Genomic DNA, 23,513 nt, shown 5'->3' on the forward strand with positions numbered 1-23,513 from the left:
AATATAAGGCAGACTGGAGGGGACTGAGAGAATGTCTGGAAAATCTCTGTACTTTCTACTCATTTTACCATAAGCCTCAGACTGTTTTTAAGTATAGTCTATTAATTAACAAAAGTAATACAGCAGAAATTTAGTACAAAATAATACAGTATTTCATAGTTTTCCAGTGCTGACATAGTTTTCTCTTTTAAAATTTCCATTGTCATGTTATTCAGAAATGAACCAAATGTACAGTTTTATAGCTTGAAATGGAGCCAACTTTTCTTTAGTCAATTCTAAAATAACTGTTTTCCACAAAATACCCTTATTTAATGGCTTTAGCTTCTTTAATTCAATGTAGTTAATGTGTTCTCATTCACAAAGGTTTGGATCTGTGTTTAGGCATAGAGTACCAGAGATTCCTTAAATATCTTAGCTAACTAGTAATGGATCAAATGAAATCTATGAGTTCAGGAAAATGATGTTTCTTATTCTACATAATAAGGACAAAATATTTTAGCAGTAAATATACCTTCTTGAAAATGCATGATGTTTGTAGTATGTAATATTTTCATATTAAAGCCAATTATTTAATATTTGAAATTACTAGTTGAAAAGAGTTCTGTTTTTTAAACTCAGTTAATAGTAATTTTCACACAATTTATTCAATCAATCTTTATGATGTATTATTAGGTATTTAAATGACTAAAATATCAGATATTTGCTCTTTATTATTTTGGCCTTGTTATTTTTGTCATATTACATACGTGGCTTAACTATATTAATTGGATTTTTTTCTTATATTACCTTGAAATAGTAGCCTATTATTACTAATTTACATGTTTTTAATAGCAGTTAATTCATTTTAGGAAATTACACAGACTAACGAAATAAGAAGCCAAAATAGTCAATGAGTAATTATATTTTAATTTGTTTCTGGGAAAAAAAATTGAATGCCTCATAAATTATTTTGGAAAGCAAAAATTTTATAATAATAATAATAATATAATAGTAATAGTAATTGTGAGGACCTGAAAGAAGTTTTTCTATTTTCCATATTTTCATGAGAGAATGACATTCACAATAAGTGAGTACATATGCTTTATATTTCAAAAAGTTTGATATTTTTGAGGATGTTTCATCCACAAAAATATGGATAGATATACATTTTGAATTGAAAAATAATAATATCCCCAATTTAGGAAATAGAATATAACCAGTACATATGATACTCCGTGTTCCTCACTGAGTCCTCAGTCCTATAAGCCTTTTTCTGAGTTTTTGTTTGTTTTTTAAAGTTTATTTTGAGAGGGACAGAGAGAGAGAGAGAGAGAGGAAAGAGAGAGAACATGCTTAGGGCAGGGAGAGAGAAGGAGAGAGAGAATTCCAAGCAGGCTCTGTGCTATCAGCACGAGCCCAACACAGGGATCAATCTCATGAACCATGAATCTTAAGCTGAGTTGAAGTCAAGAGTTGGACGCTTAACTGACTAAGCCACCCAGGTGCCCTGTACTTTTCTGAGTTTTGAGTACATAACATTTGATCTTTTTTGTTTTATGGTATGTGTATATATCAGTATATCAAACATTTTCTAATGTTTCTATAATATGTATGAATGTCACTGTACTCTATTTTATACTTCTGTGACTTGCTTTTATTCAACATGATGTATGTGTATTTTACTCACATTAATGCACTTAGCTATTTTGACTTCTGTGTAGAATTTCTATAAATATATTATTATACTGTATATGCATTCTACTGAGAATTATTATTCAAGCTCCTGACAGTTCTTTCTTTTGCTTCTGCTAGTACTATTTCTATGAATATTTTTGAACACATTTTTGAACACAAAATATATGTGTCTTCTAGAATATATGGTTAGTAGTGTGAGTTCTGATGCTGTTTTCTGTTTCACGTTTCTTCTGCAAGCAGTATAAATCAATTTTTATTCACATACTCACACATGCTGGAAATGGTCCAACTTTCTCCATTCATTTTTCTGACAATGCATCCTATTGTGGTTTGTATTCATATTTTACCAATTAAAATGAAGTTAAATTTTTTTCATATGTTAATTGATCACTTTTTTTATTCTTTGAAATGCCTGCTTATGACTGTGAATGATTATTTTACATGAAGTTATTTATCTGTTTCTCAGTAAAATCTCTGTGTATTCAAATGCTAGTTCTTTGTTGGTTACTGAATTGATTTTCTATTACTGTGTAACAAATTCCCACAAATTTAGTAGCTTAAATCAACAAAAATATATCTCAGTTTCTATGGGGGAGGAGTTCAGCAAGATTTAGCTAGGACCCCTGCACTGTAATTCCTAAGGCTGAAATCAAGGAGTCAGTGTGGTATGTCCTCACCTCTGGAGGCTCCTTCCAAGCTTCCTCAGGTTGCTGGCAGAATCTACAGTTGTGTGATTAAAATCTCTTCTTTCTTTTAATCATTGGATATTCTCAGCATATAGAGATCGCTCTCAAGGCATATCTGTGGGACTACTTCATAGGCCCTCTCCGGAACATGATGGCTCCCTGCTTCAAGTCCAATAGGACTGTACCTACTGCAGCTTCGAATCTCTTTGACCTATTCTGTTTCTGACTTCTAGACCCTCTATTAGAGGAACTTACCTGATTAGGTCAGGCTCACCCATATTAAAAGAGAGAGGATATAACAAAATCTGCACACTCTATTAGAGGTCATCTTAAAATTCTGACTATCCAGTTATATAGGTTACAAGTACTTTGTCACAGTTTGTGACTTGTTTTTCACCTTAAGAAATAGTGCTTTGTGATAAAAAATATATTTTTTGTCTTTTAATATTGAAATATAATTTAAATATAACATTATATTAGTTCCAGGTATATAACATAATGATTCTATATATGTTTATATTAAAAAATGATCACTGTAATATGTCTAGTTAAAATTCATCACCACACATGGATACAAATTTTATTTTTTGTGATAAGAAGTTTTAAGATCAATTCTCTTAACAATTTTCAAGTATGCAATACAGCATTGTTAACTGTAGACACCATGGTGTATATTATATCCCTGACTTATTTATTTTGTAACTAAAAGTTTATACCTTTGGGCCATCTTCACCCATTTTACCCATCTCCCACCTCCTGTCTCTGGTAACCACCAATCTATTCTCTGTATCTATGAGTTAAGTTTTTTCTGTTACTTTGTTTTTAGGTTCCACACATGAGTGAGATCATGTGGCATTTGTCTTTCTCTTTCTCTCTCTGCCTTATGTCACTTAGCATAATGCCCTCAAGGTCCATCTATGTTGTCTCAAATGGCAAAATTTCTTTCTTCTTCAGGGATGAAAATATTCCTGTGTGTATGTGTGTGTGTGTGTGTGTGTGTGTGTGTGTGTGTGTGTGCGCATGCACGTGTGCATATATGCGTGTGACATATCTTTATTCATTCATTGACCAGTGTTTCCATTGGGTCGTTTCTATGTCTTGGCTATTGTAAATAATGATGCAATGAATATGGGGGTACAGATGTCTTTTTCAGTTAAGTGTTTCCATTTGCTTTGGATATAGTCCCAGAAGTAGAATTGTTGGATCATATGATAGTTCTATTTTTAATTTTTTGAGGATCCTCCATATTGTTTTCCGTATTGGCTACACTAATTTACATTCCCACCAACAGAACACAAGAGTTCTCTTTTTTCCATATCCTCACCAATGCTTATTTCATGTCTTTTTTTTTAATTTATTTTTTTAATTTACATCCAAGTTATTTAGCATATAGTGCAACAATGATTTCAGGAGTAGATTCTTTAATGCCCCTTGCCCATTTAGCCCATCCCCCCCTCCCACAAAACCTCCAGTAACCCTCTGTTTATGCTCCGTATTTAAGAGTCTCTTATGTTTTGTCCCGATCCCTGTTTTTATATTATTTTTGCTTCCCTTCCCTTATGCTCATCTGTTTTGTATCTTAAAGTACTCATAAGAGTTAAGTCATGTGATATTTGTCTTTCTCTTACTGACTAATTTCACTTAGAATAATACCCTCTAGTTCCATCCACGTAGTTCCAAATGGCAAGATGTCATTCTTTCTGATTGCCAAGTAATACTCCATTGCATATATATACCACATCTTCTTTATCTATTCATCCATCAATGGACATTTGGATTCTTTCCATACTTTGGCTATAGTTGATAGCACTGCTATAAACATTGGGGTGCATGTGCACCTTCAAAACAGCATATCTGTATCCCTTAGATAAATACTTAGTAGTGCAATTGCTGGGTCATAGGGTAGTTCTTTTTTTAATGTTTTGAGGAAACTCCATACTGTTTTCCAGAATGGCTGCACCAGTTTGCATTCCCACCAGCAGTGCAAAAGAGATGCTCTTTCTCCACATCCTCGCCAACATCTGTTGTTGCCTGAGTTGTTAAAGTTAGCCATTCTGACACGTGTGAGGTGATATCTCATTGTGGTTTTAATTTGTATTTCCCTGATGATGAGTGATGAGCATTTTTTCATGTGTCAGTTGGCCAGCTGGATGTCTTCTTTGAAGAAGTGTCTATTCATGTCTTTTGCCCATCTTCACTGGATTATTTATTTTTTGAGTGTTGACTTTGATAAGTTCTCTATGGATTTTGGATATTAACCCTTGATCTGATATGCTGTTTGCAAATATCTTCTCCCATTCCATTGGTTGTCATTTACTGACAACTGATTGTTTCCTTCACTGTGCCAAAGCTTTTTATTTTGATGAGGTCCCAATAGTTCATTTTTGCTTTTGTTTCCCTTGCCTCCAGAGATGTGTTCAGTAAGAAGTTGCTGCGGCCAAGATCAAAGAGGTTTTTGCCTGTTTTCTCCTCGAGGATTTTGATGGCTTCCTGTCTTACATTGAGGTCTTTCATCCATTTTGAGTTTATTTTTGTGTATGGTGTAAGAAAGTGGTCTAGGTTCATTTTGCAGCATGTCACTCATACATTCGGTTCTGTTTAATGTATACTTAATTTATTGCCAACTTTAATCTTCTTCAATTATGGCTTTCGGTTTGTGTCTTTTTAAATAAATTTCCCAGCACCACTTGCTGATGAGACTATCTTTATTCCATTGGATATGCTGTCCTGCTTTGTCAAAGATTAGTTGGCCATATGTTTGTGGGTCCATTACTGGGTTCTCTATTCTCTTCCATTGATCTGAGTGTCCTTGTGCCAGTACGATACTGTCTTGATCATTACAGCTTTGTAGTACAGCTTGAAGTCCGGGATTGTGATGCCTCCTCCTTTGGTTTTCATTTTCAAGATTGCTTTGGCTATTCATTATCTTTTTGATAAAAACCATTTTAAGAGTTATCAAGTGATATCTTATTGTGGTTTTAATTTTCATTTCCCTGATTAGTGACGGTGAGCATCTTTTCCTGTACCTGTTGTCCATCTCATGTCTACTTAAAAAAAAAAAATAAGTCCATTCAGATCCTCTTTCCATTTTTTAAAATCAGATTGTCTGTTTGGGTTGTTGTTTTTGTTTTTGTTTTTTTGGTATTGAGTTCTGTTTAATGTGTGCTTAATTTATTGCCAACTTTAATCTTCTTCAGTTATGGCTTTCGATTTGTGTCTTTTTAAATAAATTCTTCCTCATCTTAAATGTCTCATCTTTCTGGTGAGAGTATTGACTTGTGTTTTATATGTGAATCATTACTAAGTTTATACTAAAAGGTGTATGTATACAGTGGGGGGTAGGTTTCCAAGCTACTTCTTCCATCTAATTAACAATTCTACCACCATTGTAACTATATTATCTACTATCACCTCTACTATGTGTCAAGTGTCCATAGTAAAATAACAATATTTCTAGAATAACTGATGTCAGTCAGTCCCTGTTTTTGACTTTTTTTTTTTTTTGGTCTCTTTGTTGCTAATACCTCCAACATCTATAATAAAACTTATCTTTGGTATTTCTTATTAGTGATTTGAATATGTTTTCTATTTTCAGATATTTATTCTTTGAACATGAGTTTTTTTAGAAGTATGTTTTTACATTTTGAAAAATAAGAGTTCTTTTTGGTTTGCTTACTTCAGCACTCCTATTGATTTCTCACGTGTTTGATTATACTAAATGCAATGATACCTATAAGTTTATCTGCCATTTATTAGGAACAGAGGAAAATATGCTAAAATCTGCTACTTACAAGTGAATTTGTCAATTCATTTTTGTGTCTTAAATTTTTTAAAAATATCTTTGAAGTGTATCTAATTAGATTAATAGAAGTTTAAAATTACCATATTTCTCTGATAAATGAGATTATTTCACTACTTTTCTGAGATTAATATAATCTTTCCTTTGTGTATTTTATGTTTTCATCTTGTGGAACCACTTACTTGTGTTGTTAAGTGTAGATACATCTGTTTAATTGAGCATATAGCTGCTTATTTTGTTTGCTAATCTTTAATTTAGTAAGTCATTTTTAATGTGACAAATTAGTATGCATGCATGTCTAATGACATATTATAAAATAAATTATGCTTTTTTTTTACCTTTTGTCACACTTTGTTTAATTTTATTCTCTATTCTTCTATTTAGAAAGTAGATTGAATTCTTCTCGTTTGATAATTTTCTTCTACTAGTTTGGAGTCACATATTCTATTTCAATTATTAGAAGTTACTATCAGCATTACCTTTTGAATACTTAATTTTAAATTGATCAATACCTACAGTCTTCTACCAGGCACTAAACGACAACAGATTTCTTTATTTCTAGTAACAGTCTTTCCCAAATTATTTGCTATCTTTGTCCATCATTTTTTAATTGTTTATTTACTGCCTCATTAGCAATTTGCCTACTATTATTTTTTGTAGTCAATGTGTATTTAGATATATCTTCATGTTTGTCATTTTATCAGTTTACTATTTCTGTTAAGATAACCCTCATTTTTTTTATTCTCTTTACTTGACTTAACTTTTACAGTTCCTTTAATGAAGGTCTATTGGCATTAATTATGTCAGTTTGAATTATATGAAAGTATTCTTACTTTACTATTGTTACTTAAAATATATTTTTATGTGCTATATATTGTAAGTGAGTTATTTTTTTTAAACATTACTGTTGCTAAGTAATTTGCTCTCAGCCTTACTTTCTGTTTTAGGTACTCTGTATTTTATCTTTGACTTCTTTTAAGATATTGTCTTTATCTTTGGGGTTTGTATTTTCAGCACTCTATTAATATAATTATTTATTTGAGATTAGTTGAACTTCCTGAATCTGAGTATTTGTTATTTTTATTTTTGAATTGTATATCATCATTTTTTGCATCTGCATTTTCCTCATTTTACCTATTTCTCTCTGCTCCCCAGAACCCCATTGGATTATAGCATACTCCTTATCATGCTATTTTCATGTCTCTTAGACATTTGTTCATATTTTCCATTTCTTTTCCTACCTGGGCTCCATTCTGAGTAAATTCACATGACACAGCCCCATTTCAATAATTTTCAACAGTATCCACACTGCTCTTTATCTTATCCATCAAAGTTCTAGTTCAGTTAGAAAGTTTACATAGAACTTTTTTTCAAATATAAGTCATTGTGATGGATTTTTTTTTTATATTTTCATGCTCTTGGTATGCTCTTTCTTTAAATGTGTGTAAATACGTTATATTCTGCCTTTGATAATGGCAGTACCTACTAGAGGTTTGATCCTTTTGTTTCAATGGACTCTCATTATGACAGCATATGTCCTCAGAATTTTTCTGATTTTGAGCATGAGTTCATGATCCATGGAAGTTTATTGTGAGAATTTCTTGAACCCTGATTATAAAATGTGTCCTGCTAGATATAATTTTGGTTTATGCTTCTAGAAGAGGTAACTACAAACCTGAAACTAACTTGTATGTTTTCTGGCTTGAGGTTGTTTCTATCATAAAGTCACCTGATGGCCAACATGTGGATAAGAATTATTTTCCTACTGAGCACCTGGATGGCTTAGTTGGTTGAACGTCCAACTTTGGCTCAGGTCATGATCTCATGGTTCGTGAGTTCAAACCCTGTGTCAGGCTCTCTGCTGACATCTCAGAGCCTAAAGCCTGTTTCAGATTCTGTGTCTCCTTCTCTCTCTGCCCCTCCCCCACTCACACTCTGTCTCTCTCAAAAATATGTAAATTTTAAAAAATCATTTTTCCTATTTTCCTCACAACCTATAGTCAAGTTTAAAACCACCAAGTACCAAACTGATTCAATCCACAATGTATATGTGCTTTTTTCCTGTTTTCCAACTAACGGTTTGTTGGGATTTGCTCTGGATGGTGATGAACCTCTCATACTATCTCCCATCATGAGAAGTTCCTAGGGTGCATCCCCTCTGTCCCTTATACAGCCTATTAGAGGTCTCTAGCCCATCAGGGATAGGCAATGCTTAAATGACACACTGGCTTTACAGATCAATCACATTGATAGAACATTTTGCAGATACACTGCAACGACTTCTTTATATTATTTGTATCTGAAACGACTTCTTTATATTATTTGTATACTTAGTATTCTATTTACTAAAATCTTTTTAAAGTACATTTTTTGTCAAACATTTTTAGGCACTCTCTAGTGGGAACATTGTTTAGATATCCATTCTAACATATTGCTGGACAAATGTCCTTGTTCTTTAGTTCTTAGACATTTTTGTGCATAAGATAAAAGCAACCACAAATAATTATATAATTTACTATAAGGTAACCTTTAGAAAAATGATTTTCTGATCATTTTAAACACATCACAATAAAGACAAAATCTACAGAATTTTGAAGCTTATACAATTTATTACTATATTTAAAACTTAGTTAATTCTATATATCAACGTCATGATTAGTTTATTTCTTCATTGTTTTTAAACCTGTTTTCATAGCTTCCTGAAGGCAAAGCTCTATTTATTTTTTATATTTTCTTAGGATTTCTGTAATCCTACCAGAACCAAGAGACAAACGCTTCCATCTTAGACAAACTGACATAGAATTCAATTTTTTAAAAACTGATTTTTGTTTGCAACATACTCATTTTGCATTCTCAAAATGTAAATTGAAAACCAATCCTTTGGGCAAGTGACTGAATTTTCTTTATAGAGTTCATCTTCCCTATGACATTAAAAAGCATTCTAAATTCATTCTCATTGTTCACTTATGTTTTACCTTTTTGGTACCTGGCATCTTTCTCTAAAAAGATTTATTTTTAAACATTTCATGGCCAGTAGCACATAAACAATTGTTCTGTCACCACAACATATTTGGTCTATTAGCTTTGTTAAAATGTGTATTCTTACTGGTATTTTATTATAATTTGTAGGATCTTCTATATGTTTTATCTCCCAAGAGCTGATTGATTGAGCTTATGCTGTTATGTAAGATAGTTCTCTCTCTTCTTTTGGATACATTTATTATTAATATATCATTTTAGGACACAATGGTTAACAATATTACTTGGTCACTTTTATGAGCACCAGAACTAATCAGTCATTAGTATATACTAACACTCCATGTTTTCAAAGCCTTCTTAGCTTACTCCCAGCTCCCTACATCTAATTAAGAAAGAAGTGCATATCTTATACACAAACAATGGATTGGAGAAACAGAATGCCATCTATAAATACTCCCTCCTACATGTTAAAATCTATTAAAAGTCAAATTTTATTCACTTCTCTAAATTTTGCCTTATAACTATATTTCATATACTTTGTATTCCTATTTTTCATTTAAGGGGCCATCATTCACAAATACAACCTCTTTCAGTGAACCAAAACTCTCCTGCTGCTTTTTTTCTTCTGATGATAAAACTGTCGCCATGTCAGGATGCCTGCGTGACTTGGTTGAGCATCTGACTTCAGCTCAGGTGAGGTCATGATCTCATGGTTTGTGAGTTCAAACCCCACATGGGGTTCGGTGCAGAGCCTGCTTCGGATACCTCTGTCTCCCTCTTTATCTTCACTCTTTCTCTCTCTCTCTCTCAAAAATAAATGAACATTAAAAAAAAATTGTCACCATGTGGCCACTGGGAAAACCTTTAAGTCTTCCTTCAAATAATCTCTGACTCTTTCCAGAAAGTCCATTCATAGGTTCCATCATGGTCAAGAGCTACTGAAATTGTAGACCTCAAAGAACAGTTGAGCCCAACCTCACTTTACAACTCTCAAACAGAACATTCTCATCCCACATACTTTTAAATTTTTTTAATGTTTATTTATCTTTGAGACAGAGAGAGACAGAGCATGAATGGGGGAGGGTCAGAGAGAGGGAGACACAGAATCTGAAACAGGCTCCAGGCTCTGAGCTGTCAGCACAGAGCCCGACGCAGGGCTCGAACTCACAGACTGCGAGATCATGACCTGAGCCGAAGTTGGCCGCTCAACCGACTGAGCCACCCAGGCGCCCCTCATCCCACATACTTTTAAAAGGTTTTATTCTGTGTGAACCTTGAAGGTGAATTTCCCTTTGTGCATCATAAAGAAAATTTTAAACATAATAAAATAATGTAATGATAAGAAATTTCTAAATCAATCTATACATTAAAAAGCATCCCAGTTAAATCCCCATGAATATTTTTATACAACAAAATGAATATGTGCAGATTATTGATCAATTTTGTAATATAAAAGCATGAGTAGATATAAGAAAATGTACCAGTGGATTAAAATAATTAAGTTCTTATTTGTAAGAGGGCAGGTCAATGTAACAAAATAAAACAAAAGCACGATATTTTTATATGAGAAATTAGGATATATGGTAAAGGCACATTTTATATCACCTTGAGAAAGAATAGGAAAACTGGAAATCATTTTGAAAAAAACTTACTTGATAACATATTTTAGGTATTAAAGACACACAATACATACATACCAATTTATATAAGGACTAGGACAAAAGAGAAGGAAATGTATATGTATATATAAATGACCTTAGCCTAAGTCACCTTTGGAATATACAGAATAATGCCACCCCAGGGTATCTATATTCTAACCCCCAGATCTTGTGAATATGTTAACTTTACACTTTACATGGCAGAAGGAACTTTGTAAATTGATTAAATTAAGGATCTTGAGTTGGGGAAATTATCCTGGAGTATCTGATAAAAAGGAGGCAGTAGGGGTCACAGTCAGAGAAGGTAATGTAAGGATGAAAGTGGAGAAGGAAAGGAGATATGGGAACAGAAACACAGAAACATGAGAGAGAGAAAGAGAGAGACTGACAGACTAACAGAGGAAGATGCTACATCCGTTGCTGGCGTTGAAGATGGAAGGTGGATGCATAGGCAAAGAATCTGGGAGGACTATTACGGCTAGAAAAAGTCAAGGCAACAAATTCTCCCCTACATCTTTCAGAGGGAATACAGCCCTGCCAGCCACTTTTAGATTTTGGCCTCTGTGACTGTTTTGCAATGAGTTTGTGCTGATTTAAGCTGCTAGGTTTATGGAAATTGATTACAATAGCAGCATAACCTTACTAAACTAGAAACAGAAACAAGAATTGATGTGGGAAAACAATTACAAATTTTTTATGTCATAACAATTTTTAAAAATTATTTAGATGATATTTCATACAAATAAGGCAAGTGACAGGATAGTGTATAGAATTCGTAACCTGTATAAAATGCAAAAATTAGTACACAGATTCTCAATAGAGCTCATTTAAGAGAAATAACAGAGAGCCCTGCAATATTTGTGCAAAAGGATATAAATGTTAATTAACAAATAGGAAAAGCAAATATGAAGAGATTACATATCTTCAAGATTAAAAGAAATTGTTAAATATGTCTTTTTTTGTAAGAAATTGTGCCTAGGTACTTGTATTTCTTTAATATTTGCTCTAATGGCAATCAATTTGTAAATATAATATTTTTATGTCTGCTTAGTTCATTTAGCAAGAGTTAAATTAAAAACAAATGTTTAGTGCATTGTGGCTGTTTACTATATATGTATATTTACTGAATAAATAAACAAACCAATAGGTGAAAAAAATGCCTTTTTTTCTTCTCAGTCAATCTATAGAAGTTTGAATACTTAATCTAGTAAGTATTTATGGTTGACTTATTTGCAACAATTTAAAAATAGAATACCAAAAGTTTTTATTTTTTGTTTATTTTATTTGTTTGTTTATTTGTAATGTTTATTTATTTTTGAGAGAGAGAGCATGCACATGAACAGAGCAGGGGCAGAAAGAGAGGGAAAGAGAAAATCCCAAGATTCTTTCGTGCTGAAAGCATGGAGTCCAATGCGGGTCTCAAACTCATGAACCGACATCATGACCTGAGCTGAAATCAAGAGTCAGGTGTTCAACTGACTGAGCCACTCAGTCACTTCTAGAATACCAGAAGGTTTAATTATTGTACTAGTAAAATTAATTATTTATATACTCTACACAATGAGATCTTATTATTTTATTACTTTTCATTTTGCCTATGTCAGGGGCCATCTTTAAGATCAAAAAGTATTTGAAAACATGAATAAGACAATGTAATCATTTCATTTTTATAAGTAGAGACACACATGATTGAGACTAAATATCTGGGAGAAAAAGTATGAGGTAATTCAGTCACTTTATTTCAAAATAAATTTTACATAAATAAGTACATTAATTTGCTCTTCTTAAAAGAAAAACTGATCAGAACTGATGTGTGGGGAACAAAAATTCTTCTTTCATTCTTAAATTACTGTTTGACCTTAAACAAGTCATAAAATTCTGGATTTTGTGGTTCTTATCTATAAGATAATAAAATTTATTATAAATCAAGCAGAAGGAAGACATCTTATCTTGGGGTGAGTGGAATTTATAATACATATAATAGCAAAGAGAGAATCCATAAAATAAAATTATAGGAATATTAGAGATAAAAATCAAGATACTTCAAACTCTGACATTTTTATTCTGATTTTCTGCTAACCACCTCTTAAGATTCGTTCAGCTTTATCATTCACTGGGGCATATTAAATTTATCTCTCCCACCCTCAGCTTTATCAACTTTAAATATGTCTTTATATTCCATTCCTTCCAAAAGCTCTTGTGCATCTGTGTATTCACTTTTAATTACTAAATATATGCATTTGAAAACTTGTTTTGCAAAAATTAACAATTAGTTGTCTTACAAAATGGATTTTCTATCTATCGTCTATCTATATACAACTTGTGTTGTTTGAAAAGGAATTCATAAAATTCTATTCAGAGAAATCTGCACCCCCATGCTCACTGCAGCATTATTCACAATAGCCAAGATATGGAAACAACCCAAATATCCATAGACAGATCAATATTTAAAGAAAATGTGATAAATACATACAGTGGGATATTATTCAGTCTTAAAAAAGAGATTCTGCCATTCACAACAACACAAATGAACTCATTTGTCATAGATAACTTTATGCGAAGTGAGATAAGCCAGACACATGAAAAGTACTGCATGAATCCACTTATAAGAGGTATTTAAAATAACTGAACTCACAGAAGCAGAGAAAAGAATGGTGCTTAGCAGGAGTTGGCGGGGAGGGGGGAGATGGGGAGTTAATTGCTCAAAGGGTATAAAGTTTCAGTTATGCAGGATGAATAACCCCTGGAAATCTACACTACAACATTGTGCCTATAGTGAACAATACTGTATTATACACTTAAATATTTGCTCAGAGGGTAAATCTCCTGTTAAGTGTTCTTACCACAAAAACAAAACCAAATGAAAAGAAACACAAAAAAACTTATGAGTGTGATAAATATTCTATTACGTTGATTATTAATGATGTTTTCATGGGTGTAGGCATATGTCCAAACTCATCAAATTGTATGTATTAAATATGTGCAATATTTTGTATATCAACTATTACCTCTGTAAGCTGTCTGAAAGAAAAATGGAATAAAAAAGAAATCAATGCCAGTGATACTACCATTAGTAAGACACGCACTAAGTTGATTTTGCCATGTGGTAATGAATTCTAATTGGCCTGTTTCCAGTCGTTCCAGTTTTAATTTTCCTGAAATCATATAAGCCCTCTGGCTAGTCTATAATTGACATAAATATACAGTTTTAGTAAATATGAAATCTATAATTAATGTTAAGACTAGAAATAGCACTACTGTAAAAATAACTTTTCAGCCATATGTAAATGAATCAAAAAGAGAAAAGCATCATCTCACAATGAATTAATCTTTTATAGCATTGGAAAATACATAACAAAATTGCATGAGAAGACTTCTAGCATAAACTGAGCCAATATGATGATAGCAAGAATAGGAAAGTAGCTAATAATATTGGAGCATATAATAAATGATAAGATTTTGTATTTTCAGAGGATCGTGATTCAATAAAAGACATTTTAACTTCAATGTCTTCTTTCTGATTAACCCTCAGAATTGATGAGAAAAGGAAGTGTGGTTATCAAAATTGGAAATTTGAATAAAATTCTCCTTTCATTGTTTTGGTGAAAAATTTATGTGGCAAATATATAGAATTGTTAACAAAATTTTAACTATAGTCATAAAATTTATGTGTGTTCCAGAACATTTTAATAAGAAAAAGATGTCCAGTTATTCACATGGCTATCTTGCATTTACGTAAATTTTCTCTTTTTACTATTAATATAATAAATTGTGTTGAGATAATCTTTTAACTTTAGAAATAGCCTGAATTCTTGAAGTAATTCTTAATGTGTCATGATGAGTTATTCATTTAAAATAGTTGAGGCATCAATTTGCTTCTACTTAATTTAGGATTTCATATCTATTATAATGCAGGAAATAAGTCTGTTATTGTTGTACTGCATATTTCACCAGATACAGTTTTATCAAACTATCACATTTATTAGCATAGCATATGACATTTTATTAAAATATTTTAAAGTTTCACCTGCATGTATATTATTCAAACTCTGAATTAAAATAATACATTCATAGAGTCCATTTTGGTTCTTCAGTGGCCATAGCAGAATTTAAATGACCTTACTGTTCTTCCTAAAAGTTAGAGTTTTATATTTAAAAAAACTTACAGACGGGTTCAGCGGGGGTGGGGAAGGGTGGGGGAGGTGGGGGGGAGGAATAGGATTTTCAATGTTATCTTGCTCTTGATACAGACTCTTGTGAGGTGGCACTCAGTTTTGGAAGAGGCCTTCTCCTTCCTACATTCTAATAAATAAGCCATGTCTGTTTCTCTCCCCCATAATAAGTAAGTAAGTGGGGCGCCTCAGTGGCTCAGTCGGCTGAGCGTCCGACCTCGGCTCAGGTCAAGATCTCAGGGTTCCTGAGCTCCAGTCCTGCATCAGGCTCTGTGCTGACAGCTCAGAGCCTGGAGCCTGCTTCAGATTCTGTGTCTCCCTCTCTCTCTCTGCCCCTCCCCTGCTCACCCTCTGTCTCTCCCTCTCTCTCAAAAATAAATAAACATTAAAAAACATTTTAAAAAGTAAATTAATAAAAATAAAAAGATTATAACAATTTATCATCTCACATTTTTGTTCAGTAACTAAGTCATTACATTTGATTCTTTACTGCTTTTTTGGTATATTTTATTTATTTATTGTTTACGTTGAATATAATGAAAATTTAATACTAATGTATTTTTCTTTGAATACAATGTTATTTAATTCCTGAGTAATTGAGAAATATTAGAAAATTCTAAGGGACTTAATACTTTTCATTTTGTCCAGTTGTTTTTTATTCTATGTTTGCAGGTTTGTGACAATTTTGTCTGAAAATCCTATTCCTATTTCATTATTATTTATCGATACTAAAATGGAAAATTTCCCAATAAATCTTTTCTGATACATTTAAAAAGGTTAATTTTATGTTTATTGTTCCAAAGATTAGTGTAAATCTATTAAATCATGTTGATTAGACGAATAAAATCTTGTATATTTTAAATTCTAGAGATTTATTATTTTGAGATGAATTTAAGATTGAAAAGATGAAACATGAACTTTTATGCCACCTTGAGCTAGTATTTTCATAATTATTGAACTGACGAATTTCTTCATGAATAGTGGGTATAAGTTGGATGCAAACACTATTGAAGCTAGTGGCAATCATGGGACACAGGTCTGGCTAATAACTAAGCAGAAGTTTCTCAAAAGCTTTTCTTAAAAAAAGTGGGCTTGACTAGCAGTCACCCTTTTGTCCTATGCCCTTCAACTTTCCCCAATCTTTGTGTATATTGTAAGGATGGCATAAGAGAAATATATATTTCATATATATATGATATATATTATATAAGATAATACATACTATATATTTCTAAAAAATACATATTGTGTATTTCTATATATTATATATATATGTATACATATGTACATACACATACATGGATAAGGACATGTATATAGGAGCCATAGATTTATTATTAATACATATTTATAATATTAATAAACATTAATAATAACTATATGTGCTTAGAATGTTTATTATTTACATATTTATATTTATTTTTATACTATTTATTAATGAGTATTAAGAAAATATTGATAAGTATTTATTGTTATGCATTTTGTTACATGTATAATAATAAGGCCATTAAAAAAACAAAACTGGTAGAAAATATAGAAGGTGACTTACCTTCTTCACTTGGAGGTGGGTGGATTAGAACTTTGTATGCCTGAAAGTTGTGGAAAAAACATAATGTAAAAATATATTATAAGAATATATATGTACATTTGGGGGCACTGAGTGGCTCAGTCAGTTAAGCATCCCACTCTTGATTTTGGCTCAGGTTATGATCTCACAGTTTTGTGAGTTGAAGCCCTGCATTGGGGTCTGCGCTGACATATTCTCCCTCTTACTCTTCCCCTCCCCCACTCATGCTCTCTCTGTCTCTCTCAAAATAAATAAACTTTAAAAAAATTAAAAAATACATATATGTATGTGTGTACATGCATGCATATAAACATATATACTTAAACACATATACTATATGTGTATTTACAAAATTAAAAGCATCTTTAATATCCAAATCTCTTAGAAAATATCAGAAGAAAAAATAACTGAAATGCATTTTACATAAACCTTCAAGGACTAAAGTTGTTAAAATGCCTTTGATAAACTGGGTGGCACAAATTAAATTCTAATTTAAGAATGGTAATTGTAGCTATAGTGAATAATCTACTTCTGAAAAGAGGTGGAATCTAGCAAATGACCTGCAAGAATGTAAGACAACAAGGGAATGCTGTTTTCAGACACAACTAATTCCTGCCTGACTCAGCCACCCTATTACCATATGTGTTTTCATAAAAGAGTTGAGTGAACTGTACCAATAAAGAATACTAACAATTGTGGTCTCTGTAAATTGGCTGTGGGACATTACTAACTAAACATAATACTATTAGAAAAAATTCCAATATTTGTACCTTTGGAACCACAATGACATTAATGACATAATGACATTAATCAATAGTAAGAGAGATATTAGAACTTCCAGGAGTAGTAGTCATTAAGGTACATCTCTTTATATTCAGATTTCCAGTCTTCTACCAACTTATTCAAAGAAATGGTAAGAAAGGAATGAAAAGCTCATATTAGAAGTTGTATAAAATAATCGTCTGGGAAAAAGGGAAGAAACTTTAACTTAAATATAGTGTGATTGCCTCATTAAAGTCTCAGGAAACAGAGAGGAAGGAAGGAAGGGAGGGAGGGAGGGAAGGAGGGAAGGAGAACTCGATGAAAAAATGGCAGAAAAACTGGACACACGCACACACATGGGATCACCCATAGCTGTGTGATTTGTTAATATATCCACACAAACAATCATCATCATTCAAGAAGTTAAGCAATAACATCAATCTTTTATATGTAGAGATCAGTGCCATTGCACTAAAGCCACAAGTCAGTTTAGGTCCAGTCAAAATAATCACATAGAGTTATAAAATGGGTGGGGAGTGAGCAATAAATTCATGATGATGGATATGTGTTTACAAAATATAAATGGAACCCTAAAATAAGTCAAGAATGATGCAATGAAAATTATTATTTTAATGGATGGCTTTTTCAAAGAGCTAATACTGTTTTGCCTTTCCTAGCATGTCCAACATCCACATAAATATTTAGTATCTGAATCCTCTTTTGGGGAAAGTGCAGAGGAGAAAACCACTTCTCAAGGCTTTCTTATTTTATTATTTTTTTAGTTTACTTATTTATTTTGAGAGCAAGAAAACACGAGTAGCGGAGGGGCAGAGAGAGAAAGGGAGAGAGAATTCCAAGCAGGCTCTGTACTGTCAATGCACAGCCCCATGTGGTGCTTGAACCCATGAACCATGAGATCTTGATCTGAGCAGAAGTCAGATGCTTAACCGACTGAGCCCCCCAGGCGCCCATACAGGCTCTCTTTTAAAAGGGACACACATTGTTTTCAAGAGACACTTGTCAAGTTATACTTTCAGAATTTCACCTCTAATTCAAAGGCCCAAGGAAGTGCAAGCTAAAGAGCCAGGAGTTATTGACAACTAAAAACATGAAGACATGAAGGGTCTTGTGGCCTGAGTGAGGTGGGAGAGAGGGTCTGTGGTGAAAGCACTGTATTAGGCTCTTTGTCACCCTCTCTAAAATGAAATGTAATGTAATGTAAACAGGGAAACACACTTAGATTTCAAGACTTGATTATCTGATTTTTATAGTGAGGCTAGAAATAAAGTGTCTTCACAGATGAAGATGATAGCCCCCTCAGCTTCAGCTTTAGTAGGTAAACATTTATGAGGCACCCCTGGTATGAGGGTGAAATCTCAACAGAGTGCTGACATGGAAGAAGCTTTCCATGGAACAAAATACTCTAATTCTACTGATAACTAGTTGAGTGATCTTTGAGATAGTCATGTTTCTATGCCCCATTTTCTTTACTTTTCTAAGGAAGATGATCTACTACATCAATGGCTTTCAAAGTCTTTTTTTTTCTAGCCAGAGTTTACTTCATTTTTAGCAAAGTCATATATTTTAACTTCTGTTACTTAAACTTTTTAAAGTAAAGCTAGTCTAGTGAAACTGAGGGATTAAAAATCTGAAGCCCCAGGACTCAACTGGCCATATAAATCTGCAAAAAAAAAAAAAAAAAAATCCAGAAATGACTCAGATCAAACAGTCTATAATTCCACCATTATTAAAACTGATTGGCATTCAGTTTTATTTTTATGATTCAAACTCAGATAATCCTTTATTCAGGTCTGGTTTCTTGAATGACTTTTTCACAAACAAAAGCACAGTGACTACTCCATCCCACCTCTGAGAAATTATTAGGAAACAACCTGCTTCGTCCCTGAACACTTTTACCTTCCACCTAGTGAGTGCTTTTGAGCATTATCTGAGGCCTCTCTAGACACAATTCTTTCTCATAAAGAGTGGCATCTTGCCTGCCTTCCTAAATAGACTTTTCCTCAAGGAATTTATGACCATTCACTCTGCCCAGCAGGTCAGGGCTCAAACAAACAAACAAAAGACCCTTAAGGGAGATGCTAGCAATTTAATGAGACAATTAGTTGTGGTGGCCTTGAGGTTAAGTGCTTTTGAAGATTTCAGGTTATTTCTAAGGGAAATCGTTTCTGACTGGCTACGGTTATCACTCCTCTGGCTGTCACTATCAACCTAAATCCTAATCTCATTCTTTAATGAATGACATATGAACCTTTGGCAAATCTTTTTCCTCTCCCTGGAAAATTTGTTTTCCCATATCTCAAGAAGATTGGTTCCCTGTAGTCCACAACTAGGAGGCTCCAGAAATTAAGTATTTGGCTTAATTTTTCAAAAACAGTCCAGTGATCATCATTAGTTATAATCATTGAAAACTGATTATATGTCAATAATCAGAAACATTAATTTCGAGATTAAACACGTACTTAGAGAGATATGGGAGATACAAACATCAAAGCAAAATATGCGTTGGATGTAGTAAACATTAAATTGAAGGTGTAAAATCAAGGCCTTCCTTTGAAAGAGAATTTTAGTAAATACAATATTTTGCTGAAGAAAAATAAGTTTGATTTATGGCTATGTGTGTACTTGTGCAATGATATACAAGTTTGCTCTTTATTTATCTGTTTTATTTATTTATTTATTTATTTATTTATTTATTTATTAGTATTTAATGATTTAGTCATTATGAGGAAAGAAAAGATATGATTGGTACTAAAACACACTTTGACTTCACTGAATTTTCTTAGAGAAAGTTTAGGTTAAGCACAAGATAAAATGCTACCAGCAAGTTAATGTAGTTATACTTCAGAGGTTTATCTCTTTGATAATGTCTGCTTAAGCAATATAATGTCATTTTATTCATGAAAGAACTCAATTTTTATATCTTCTGAAGGCTCAACCTCCTTTTCTATATATATTTTGAAACTTTATATGTCAGGAAGAGAAGTAAAATACTCATAGATGATCTTAGGTTAACAACAAAGGACATCTCTAGCATCAAATAGCTATATATAATAATTATGTATAATTTAAATATCTTGCTCTTTGATGAAAAGTATATGGAAATGTTTAAAGTGAAAAGAAATGAATTTTAAAAAGCAATCTTTTTAGTAGTTAATGGTACATATACATAGACTCACTCAAGAAGAAAATTACATTTTAATTATCAGTACTGTAATCATTTAGTTTATGAAATAATTTTCCTTTTTGAGTTTTTAGAATTTTCCATTCAATTTCACTTTTACATTTGTATTTCTGAATAGGTTTATATAAAATCCAAACTTGATTGGATTAAGAAAGCTACAAATGAAATTATCCAAGTAACATGCAATGTTTGTCCTTGGTTATAGATTGAATTAAGCAGTATCTACCAAATGATATGTAAAATATTATGTAAACTCACTTATGTAAATATTATGTAAACATAAATTTTGGAGTTTGCCCATTGAATGAAAAGATGAAATATTTGTTTTTGGTTTTGAATGTGACTTTACTTTTGGGGTGAACAGTATTCTACTTATGATTATCCATCCTCATTTGGATTCAGAATGTTAAGCAGGTGTGCACACAGTGCTTTAGGATTTATCACTAAAAAATGTTTTCCCTATCCTGGCTTGAACTCAGGAAGTATTATAAGTCATATAAAACTAAGATTCAAGGTACACATACTAAATGTATTTGTATTTATAAAGTGTCCTGAATATGAGAATGTAACTAATCAGCATAACTATATCAGATACTTTTTCATAAGTATCAACCAGAAATGGTGGTAAAACCAATTTGAGCCTTACTCTTCAAACTTAGGGAAAAAAATCAGACATAAAGAGATATAAGCAAGCAACAGTTTTAGGTATCCTTGCAGAAGGTGTATCTTCTGTGATGGTCAGATAGAAGAGTAATTAGTATACAAAGGAGTGACTCAAAATGTAGTCCACAGACTTTTCTCTGTGAATATTTTCCTTCAACTGTCAGTTAAAGGAAACTGTCAGTTGTCAGTCCTGATGAGTTAGGTAGAAATTCTAGAGTGGTGTACTCTCTTGCTAGATAACCATCTAACCACATAAAATTAGGAGTTTTGTTGCAGCAAGGAGTGTAGGGGAATAGATTTATGGATATAAATAGCAGACATTGCCATACTTGGCAAGTATGGGAATTCAGGGTACTTTCCTTAGCTGGCTGGATGTCCAAGAGTAAAAGTTTATATTTATAAGATAGAGCCCTGTACAACACAAGGAAATAAACATGCATGGAAATTAGTCATAATATAACAACTTTCCTAACAAATTTTCTCACAAGGAGTGTTTTCAGTGCTTGGAGAAATATTTTTTAAAGAATTGAGTTAATCTATTATTTTAATATTTTTAAGTGTTACTTATGTTGAAATTTATTTAGTAATATTGATGTGTTTCTGTAAGTCATGAAATTACCTCCATAATTTTTATTTGGTGGTTAAGGACAGCCATGTGTACCACTGCAGGTGATAGAGTTGGAATTACTGATAATATTATGAAGACTATGAGTGTCTTACGCAATACTGAGGATCACAAAAAGTATTCAATTCAAGATGCACTTATTTCATTATTTATATGCGAATTGTATGATCAACATCTGAGTGAGAATTCACATAGTTTATTCAACTTATTTCTTCCTGTTGAGGGACATATAATTTGTTTACCTGACACTTCTCCTTGGAAAGGAAATATATGCAAGGAGTAAGAAAAGTCCTTGAATAGTTTCATTGAGAACATTTGGGAAGAATACTTTTAAATAATGTTATACACTATAATACTTACTATAAAATGGTTTTCATCCAGTCACATAGACAGGTAAGCCCTAAATATGTGGCTTAGGCTGCTTGATGGCAATTAGTGCAGTACTCACAAGGATAAACGTAGCACAAGTATATAGTACACCTTATTCAACAAATTGACAGTAATCAACTAGGAACTTACAAATATTGAATTATTTGAATAATATATTTGAAGAATAGATGTAAAAAACATTTTATTTTTTTTTGCTTTGAATTAAAAAATTGAATAATTACTTATTGTTTTTATTTCTCATAGCATAACACTTAAGCCTCTCTAAAAGTTTAGCTTTGACCTATGGAAAAAAATATGAAATGTTGAAAATGAGAGCCATTGCCTTTTTATTTTAGTTTTATAGTCCTATAAGACTTAAAACTGTAACACTGATGCAGATGAAATTAATTTACATAAATACACATATACATATATGCCTATATATTTTCCCTTCATGATTAAAATCCTAGATCTAATTATCTTAGCTCATCTTTTTTTTAATTTTTTTTTAATTTTCTCATTTTATTTACGTTTGAGAGAGAGAGAGAGAGAGAGCACAAGCGGGAGAGGGGCATAGAGAGAGGGACACACAGAATCCAAAGCAGGCTCCAGGCTCCAAGCCGTCAGCACACAACCTGACAAGAGGCTCAAACTCACAAATCACGAGATAATGACCTGAGCCAAAGTTGAACACTTAACCAACTGAGTCACCCATGCACCATTGTCTTATGGGAAAAATTCTAGTTTTCCCATAAATTTATAAACCTATATGGAATCTGTCATTGCATATCATACTTATATTCTACAGTTTTATAATTTCTTTCTTCATTCAACATGTTTGTCGATAACCTACAGACTTTAAATCTTAAAAAAAGCTTATTAGAGAATATTCACTGAAAGAATGTCTAAGGAAATATTTAGCATTAGAAAGCAGAATATACGTATGTGACTATATATAAGTGTATGCCCTTTTCATATCAAAGAAAAAGTATATAGTGGAACGAGGATGTTTAGAAGAAAGCTTGATGAAATGTAAAATGAAAAAAGGGGGGGCTGGTCAAAAAAAATTGCAAACGTCACATGAGTTAATATTTTCTTCATTTGTAATATTTAATAGAATATTTTTCATCTTAAACATTAAATCTACAGTAAAAGAGAGGAAGCAAGAAAGAGAAAAGAAATAAAAAGAAAGTGAAAGAATGGATACAATAGAAAAGAATAGAATAGAATAGAATAGAATAGAATAGAATAGAATAGAATAGAATAGAAATGGCCATCTGGTGGAAATTGCTTAATTTGGTGCAAGAGTGTTGAAACAGTGAACATTTCAGCTAATCTTAGAAGCTAGACAAAGTCC

The sequence above is a fragment of the Prionailurus bengalensis genome, chromosome E4 (genome assembly GCF_016509475.1).
Source record: "Prionailurus bengalensis isolate Pbe53 chromosome E4, Fcat_Pben_1.1_paternal_pri, whole genome shotgun sequence".
NCBI lineage: Eukaryota > Metazoa > Chordata > Mammalia > Carnivora > Felidae > Prionailurus > Prionailurus bengalensis.